Raw genomic sequence first — 8,627 nt, 5'->3', positions numbered from 1 at the left:
AGCTACATGTATGTATACATTCCCCCCCCCCCCCCCCCTTTTCATCTCAGGTTTACCGGTACTTTAAATTTGAACTCCATGCCGATTTTAGTTTTTAATTCAAAACGGTCTTTAAATTGCTTTGGAAAGATAATTTTAATAAAATATAATTGCAGAATGACTTTCACACTGAAATACTTCATATAACAATGATTTAATAAAAGCAGCAGAATTACCCTTTAAATGTGTGCCTGTCTTTCACCCTGCAAGTTCTGCTTTAATCACTCTTCCCACTTGTCTAAGCACAGAGATTCTCATTACAATTCCCCGCTGAGCCGCCGCAGTCTATTGCCGCGTTCTCCGCTGAGGGCAGGCGGCACAGCAAGCGATCCTGACGTTCCCAGCGGCCCAGTTTAACAGGGCACACAATTATTATTTTATTGTAATCTTTAGCTAGTACCGTACTTTTTCAACCAACAGTAATTACAGATGTCCTCCTTCAGGCAATGGTCCTATTTTGCGGTATGCATTTACGGGGCATGTGTTTTATCTGGATATCTCTTTTTTTTCATCTTCAGTTCAGACCCTGATAGCTTACGGGAAGCAGACTCTTTAGTTTCTATAATAAGAATTACAAGGAGAATGTCCCCTATTCATTCTTTTTCACATCCTCCAGCAACTGATGTTTAGCTTACACAAGAAATATTCCAGATCCAGCCCAGTCTTGTCCTATAAAACTACGAAATGCACAGCTAGATATCAGATGAGATAGAGAGGCACAGTCTGGGTTGTTATATAACACAGCTACTGGCGCTCCTAGAGAATAACTGAGAAAAAATGGTATGTGCTCGAAACCGTTAACCCAAAATAATTCCAGGAAGATTCCTTCAGTGAAATGAAACATTCGTGTCATTCAACAATCATTAAACTATGAAGCTGTATAATATGATTGGCTAGGCTTGGTTACTAATCATCATGCGGCAGCTTTCATTTGTTTGGGTCTGGGGCCCCAAGTCTTTCTTGGGAAAAAGTTAGCAGAATGTGGAGAGGTTGGACTGACTATAGGGTTGATTTACTAAGGCTGGAGAACACTGAAGAGTAAACAGGAAGTCACTCAAACTTGAAGTGATTAAAAAGAAAAATAATAAAAAAAGCTAATAGTCAATAGACACTTGCAGCCATCATCCTTGGGCCCCCCTCTAAGGGAGTTCTTAAAGATTTATAGGTTGGAGAAAGATGGATGTGTTTTGGAAGGGGATTCGAAGGAGGGATGAGGCATGTGAGAAATCTTGTACCCGTGAATGCGAGGAGCCGGAAGAGTGATGCTAGAGGAGGACAATAGAAGGTGGTGTGCAGATCTGAGATTGTGGTTGGGTTGGAATCTGGAAACTAGTGAGGAGTAGTGGTGCTCATCACGACCTCATGATCATGAGTAAATCGTGATCACAAGTCGTTTTTGCCGATCACAAGGTCATAATCGGCAATCGTGAACACGATCGCCGATCACAAATGCACTCGTAATTGCACTAGTTACCCGACTCGTGATCACGAGTTACTTGTGATCACTAGTCGGTATTTGTGATTAAAAACCCGCCGACTGTAGCAGTTAAAGCACGCCCCCCCCTACATGATAGAAACACCAAATTTGCCAGATATGTTTCAAAGTAAAAAAGTATACATTCAAATGTGGTAAATGACAGTTCATGTATTTACCGCATTTAAAGAGGATCTGTAACATCAAAAGATCCCCTGGGGGGTACTCACCTCGGGTGGGGGAAGCCTCCAGATCCTAATGAGGCATCCCACGCCGTCCTCCGTCCCTCAGGGGTCTCGCTGCAGCCCTCCGAGAATAGTGACGTCAATATTTACCTTCCCGCTCCTGCGCAGGCGCTCTGACGGCTGTCGGCTCCGAACTACACGGAAATACCCGATCGCCGTCGGGTCTGCTCTACTGCGCAGGCGCAAGTTTCCGGCGCCTGCGCAGTAGAGCGGACCCGACTGAGATCGGGTATTTCCGTGTAGTTCGGAGCCGAGAGCAGCCACAGCGCCCCCGCTGGAGCCTGCAAAGGTAAATATTGAACTGACAGTCGGCTCTGTCGCCGGCTGTTCGGAGGGCTGCAGCGAGACCCCCGTGGGACAGAGGACGGCGTGGGAAGCCTCATTAGGAGCCGGAGGCTTCCCCCACCCGAGGTGAGTGCCCCCCAGGGGATCTTTTTGACGTTACAGAGTCTCTTTAAATGTATACTTTTTTCCTTTGAAACTTTACAATCGATTTTCTCAAAAACGTTTTTGAAAAATGTTTTTCCCTCTTATTCCCACTGTTCTTCCTAACATATCCGACAAATGTGGTGTTTCCAGCATGTAAGGGGGCTTGGCTATTAACTGTTAAAGTCAAATCGAGATCACAGATATCACTTTTTAATCACAGTTAAAATCCAAGTCGAGTTCGGAATTGGCATCATGTCTGGATCACGATCACGCTGTATCCGGAATTCGATACTGCCTTGATCGGATTTACTTTAATCCGTGATTGGGGGTATCCGAGCACCACTGGTGAAGTGTACAAGGGAAGATACTGTAAATTGTGAAGAGATTTATAGGTTAGCGTTAAAGGATACCCGAACTGACATGTGACATAATGTGATAGACGTGTGTATGTACAGCGCCTAGCACACAAATAACTAGGCTGTGTTCCTTTTTTTCTTTCTCTGCCTGAAAGAGTTAAATATCAGGTATGTAAGTGGCTTACTCAGATCTGACTCAGACCTGACTCAGACAGGAAGTGACTACAGTGTGACCCTCACTGATAAGAAATGCTCCTTTTTTATATTTTTCTTGCTCTCAGAAGCCATTTTCTGCTAGGAAAGTGTTTTATAGTTGGAATTTCTTATCAGTGAGGGTCACACTGTAGTCCCTTCCTGTCTGAGTCAGGAGGACTGAGTCAGCCACTTACATACCTGATATTTAACTCTTTCAGGCAGAGAAAGAAAAAAAGGAACACAGCATAGTTATCTGTGTGCTAGGCACTGTACATACACGTCTATCTTATCATGTCACACGTCACCTCGGGTATCCTTTAAAGGGACCCTGAGCAGTCCCCTAAAATAAAAAATGTCACTTACCTGGGGCTTCCTCCAGCCCACAGTAGGCCGTGAGGACCACCGGTGTCATCCTGGCTCCTGTCCGTGTCCCTCCGGCGGCTCCTGTTACCAGCAACGGGTGTCGGGCCGGCTCTTCCTGCTTTATGACGCTCCTCATCATCACAGCGGCCGGCGTGACAGTCCTGCGCATGCGCGGTTTAGATTTACAAAATTGCGCATGCGCAGGACTGTCACGCTATCTGCCGTGATAATGCAAAGCGGCCGGTGTGGTGACGAGGAGCGTCATAAAGCAGGAAGAGCCGGCCCGACACCCGCCCCGGGTGTCGCCGGTAACGGGAGCTGTCGGAGGGACATGGACAGGAGCCAGGATGATGCCGGGGGACCTCGCGGCCTACGGTGGGCTGTAGGAAGCCCCAGGTAAGTGACCTTTTTGATTTTAGGGCACTGCCCAGAGTCCCTTTAAGAGTTTCAAATGGATCTTCTGGTTAATTGGCAGCCAATAAAGAGCTTGACAGAGAGGTGGCCGGTCTAAAATTTGCACTCTGTCCCATGACTCTGTAGCTAAACCACTGTGCGCAATCCCATATGCACAGCAGAATAACTGAAAATCAGTGGGCATGCATGATGTACATGTGGTTCAACAAACAACGCCATAAAAGCACGTCCGGGAACTCACACATGTAAGCCTTCCACCACAGCCAGGCCGGCTACAGGGAATGTTCCAAGGACAATATATACATTACATTAAAACAAACAGATAAGCATGTTATGTAACAGTACAATTGAACCTCAGTCAAGGAAATTATTTTTGAAAAGCCCAGAACAATACTCCAGTTTTTCTAGCAAATTATCTATGATCCTTGTGAATTATGCTACAGAGAACAATACACATAGAAATAATGTGAAATGCAGTGCTATGTTCCTTGTCCTTGTAGCATTCGCATTCCTCATTCAAAAAACCTTAATAACAGCATCTAAATAATGTGTTTGCAATGACCTAAAGTACTTGTGAATAGTTGTGATGTCCTTACAAGGATTTTCAGAGAGGTGAACACACCACATGGGGACACACCACAAAAGAGGACTTGCTTCTGTATTTGTACATAGCACATACCGGTACATGCATTTACACAAGTACTATAATTCAGTCAACTAAGTCAATCACATTAACAAATATATCCATATACCTCAACTTAAAGATAAATTAAATGGAGATAAAAAATAGTAGAAGGTTATCGTGTTGAAAGATAATACAAATTTATTAAAGTGAACCTCCAGACTAAAAATCTACTCAGCAGCACTGAAAAGGCTTGGTGTTTCTTTAACAGTTTCACAGCATCAGAACATTGTTTTTCTTACCCAAGCCTCATTTTTAGCTGCACAGAAGAAAACTGCCCGGGCATTTTTCCCCTGATGCTGTGCAAAGCATGATGGGATTTCTGATGTTGTCGTTCTTGTTCTGCTGTTTTGGTGCAATTTTTTTTTAATTTTGAATTTGAGATTTGAAGCCTAGTGCTGGCTGGGAGGGGTGATCAGGACAATGGCAGTTGGAACAGTGTCTCATGTTCCCTGTCACCTCCTTTCAACCAAAAAGATGGCTGCCCTCATGAAAAAGATGGCTGTCGCCATGAAATTACAAACATTTACCTGTTCTTTTAAAACAGGGTGGTTAAGAGATTATGTTACCTATCTCTTTTAATTAACATAACTAATGTAACTTAATGACAGTATGTTTGTTTAGGCTGAAGTTCCCCTTTAATGGACAACTGAAGTGAGAAGAATATTGAGGCTGCCTGTCATATTTATTTCCTTTTAAAACAATACCAGTTGCCTGGCAGCCCTGCTGATCTGTTTGGCTGCAGTAGTGTCTGAGGCCGGTTTCACACTGCAAACTGGCGGCAGCGATGCGGTACACCGCGCCCACCGCACTGCATTGCACTGCCAGAAACAGACCTTCAGGGAACACCTCGTTAGTACACTGTGTTCCCTGTCTGGCCACCAGCCAAGCAGGAATTGACACGCGCTTGAGGTCACTTCCGGCTTCTGGGTATGCAGAAGTGCACAGAAGCGTATTGTAAAAATACGCTTCCGCGCATGCGTGCCCCTACGTCGCAACGTCGACATGTTTAAAGAACCCTGCCTCGCCATACACTAACATGACTTCTGGGCAGATCGCTGCAAGCCGCTGCATGAGCGTGCGGTAAAGTAGTTCTGTGCTAGCGTTAGGGACTTCCGGCGTATCGTTCTGCAACGCGGGGAGTGTGAACTTCCCCATAGGGAAACATTAGGCTGTGGTACCAGTGCAGCAATTTTGCCGCACCGGGCCAGTGTGAAAGGGCCTGGAATAACAACAGAAACAAGCATGCAGCTAATCTTGTCAGATTTGACAATAATAGTTGATCGGCATTTTCAGTAATCAGAATGTCCGCGGAATCAAAAATCAGCATTTCCGACCATCCCTAATTGCCTCCCTCTTATCTGCTCACCTCACAAATGATCTCTCCTTGGAGTTGAGGTTAAAAGTAAGTAAGGGGGGAGATTATTAACCTGCTGGGCGGTCTGGACGAGCTCAGCTCGTCCAGTACCGCCGGAGGCTGCCGCTCAGGCCCTGCTGGGCCGATTTGGCTGAAATAAAAAGCAGCACACGCAGCCGGCACTTTGCCAGCCGCGTGTGCTGCCTGATCGCCGCCGCTCTGCGGCGATTCGCCGCGAGCAGCGGCGAAAGAGGGCCCCCCTAGCCGCCTGAGCCCTGCGCAGCCGGAACAAAAAGTTCCGGCCAGCGCTAAGGGCTGGATCGGAGGCGGCTGACGTCACGACGTCGGCTGACGTCGATGACGTCACTCCGCTCGTCGCTATGGCGACGATATAAGCAAAACAAGGAAGGCCGCTCATTGCGGCCTTCCTTGTTTATTCTGGGCGCCGGAGGCGATCGGAAGATCGCCTCCGGAGCGCCCTCTAGTGGGCTTTCATGCAGCCAACTTTCAGTTGGCTGCATGAAATAGTTTTTTTTTTATTAAAAAAAAACCCTCCCGCAGCCTGCCTGGCGATCTTAATAGAACGCCAGGCAGGTTAATGATATACGTTTAGTGAATCAGCTGCAAAAACTAAATATTGTATACCTATAGTTTTGTGATAGAAGACAACCTTAATCCTAATCCAAACATTTGTATAGCGCTTTTCTCCTGTCGGACTAAAAGCACTCAAGAGCTGCAGCCACTAAGGACACGTTCAAGAGGCCACCCTGCAGTGTTAGGGAGTCTTGCCCAAGGACTTTTACTGAATAAGTACTGACTCCCATGACAAAGGCAGAGCCCTGAACCAGTACACTATCCAGCCACTGCTAACATTCTTTAACAAATGTAAGCATTTATTGGGGATTCTGCCCCTTAGCAATGGGGAGAAGATTTCACCAGTGCCTTCCACAGCCCTTCATTGTGATTGTATATCTGGGCAGCCCCTCTAGGTGGCGCACTGTTCAGGTTTTCTTTCCGGTACGACACTATAAACTCTTAGATGTGTTAACCCTTTAGCAGCCAAATAAAGTTTTACTTTATTTGGCTGTAGGATCAACTTTTTCCTGCTGCTGGCGAAGTGTGCCTTCCCGAGCTTGGCAGGGTATGTGGCGGCAGGGATCTCTCATACATACCTGTCTGGACGGCTTCTTCTTCCTCCACCATGGCGGCGATGTACTCCTGTTTTCTAAGTTCCCATCACATGATATGAAATGTGATCGGGGTCCAGGAGACCATGTCAGTATTACAGTGCCACCTAGTGGTGGAAGAGGGGTGACGGAAGATACGGTGACCATACGTCCTGCATTACCCGGGATGCGTCCCGCTTTCGGGGTCTGCTGTCCCAGGCTGCATTAGGCCCCGGGAAACGTCCTGCTTTTAGCCGTGGGACATCCCGGCCTCGGGACTCTGGCCACCGTACTGAATGAACTGGCCGCAGCGTCTGATAGAAGCTGCGCCAGTTTATAGCCTGCAGCCCCGCTCCAGCCTGCATAGTCTCCGGCAGGCAGAGGCCAGGGCTACGGGAAGATGGCTGTTGAAGCCCTGTACTTGAGACTATTTGTGTCTCCAGTAAAGGGCTTTGGGCGCCATCTTCCCATAGCCCTGCTCTGCCTGTCGGTGCGGGAAACTGTGCAGGAGCAAGATCGTCCGGGGAGCAGTGCGCTAGAGGCCGGCCAGGAGCGAGAGGAGACTTCTGTCAGGTGAGTAAATGCTTTTTTTTCCAGGTGAAATGTTGCCCAAATTGCGTTATTTTCTGCTAAAATGTTGCCTACATTGCATTTATTTTGTGCTGAAATGTTGCCCACATTGTGTTTATTTTGTGCTGAAATGTTGCCCACATTGCGTTTATTTTGTGCTGAAATGTTGCCCACATTGCGTTTATTTTGTGCTGACATGTTGCCCATTGCGTTTATTTTGTGCTGACATGTAGAGATGGCCCGAACGGTTCCAGGCGAACGTTCGGTTGTTCGCGATCGCATGCGAACGCAAACTTTCCTGGAAGTTCGGTTCGCCCTCATAGTGCACCTTTAGGGTCAACTTTGACCCTCTACATCACAGTCAGCAGGCCCGTTGTAGCCAATCAGGCTACACTATCTCCTGGAGCCACCCCACCTCTTATATAAGCGCCGGCCATTATAATCGTTCATGTCCCTGTAGTAATTAGTGAAGGGAAAGCTGCTGGCAGACTCTCATAGGGAAAGATTAGTTAGGCTTTTGTAAGCTTGTTAGCTTGCTCCTGGCTGATTGTTATTCCTAAAATAGCACCCCACAACAGCTATTTTGAGAGCTAATCTTGTTCTTGTGCTTTTTTTTTCCTCCCTCCCTCCTCCTCTCTTGTCTTCCAGGGATTTGTAGGATGTCAAAAGCCAGCTTACATACATTGGCCAGGAATCGAACCCAGGTCCACTGCTTTGAAGGCAGCTATGTTCACCACTATACCACCAACACTACATGCTGAAGTCAGCCTAGCATGTCCCATTGTGATATACCCAAGAGAAAAAAGAGCTTGCTTAGGGATTTGTAGGATGTCAAAAGCAACCTCACATACATTGGCTGGGAATCGAACCCAGGTCAACTGCTTTGGAGGCAGCTATGCTCACCACTATACCACCAACACTACATGCAGAAGCCAGCCTAGCATGTAACATTGTGATATACCCAAGAGAAAAATGAGCTTGCTTATTTGCCTAAATTTGCTAGATAAAAGCAGTGGGATACATGGTGATACTGCTTACAGGCTTCAATTCAAGACTTCAGAAAGATCATGCGCCCCCCTGGATGATGCTGGTGTAACACACACAACAAAGGACAGCAACTTGAAGTCTGGAAGATTCCAGGGCAAGGGTGGAAAGGATGAAAAGCTAGGTGGCCATGCAACCATTCCTGCTAACCTAAAGCTTACTTGTGTCTTACAACACATTGGCTTAAGATTAAGACTTTACCAAATTCAATGCTCCAATATGGGGAAGCTTCTCTGTTTGCTGTTTTTTTTTTTTTAGCGGTGGTCCCATGGCGGTCGTTTTGGCGCCGCAGG

At 46.7% G+C, this 8,627-nt stretch overlaps 1 non-coding gene across 1 annotated transcript; it reads right to left on the bottom strand.

The window, feature by feature from the left end:
* Positions 1 to 8,138: 8,138 nt before the first annotated feature.
* Positions 8,139 to 8,210, bottom strand: TRNAW-CCA (transfer RNA tryptophan (anticodon CCA)). Its single transcript has one exon. It is a non-coding gene; the product is annotated as a tRNA-Trp (tRNA).
* Between the last annotated feature and the right edge of the window lie 417 nt (positions 8,211 to 8,627).

Source organism: Hyperolius riggenbachi, chromosome 1 (genome assembly GCF_040937935.1).
Source record: "Hyperolius riggenbachi isolate aHypRig1 chromosome 1, aHypRig1.pri, whole genome shotgun sequence".
NCBI lineage: Eukaryota > Metazoa > Chordata > Amphibia > Anura > Hyperoliidae > Hyperolius > Hyperolius riggenbachi.
This window is presented reverse-complemented; position numbering and strand designations above follow the sequence as displayed.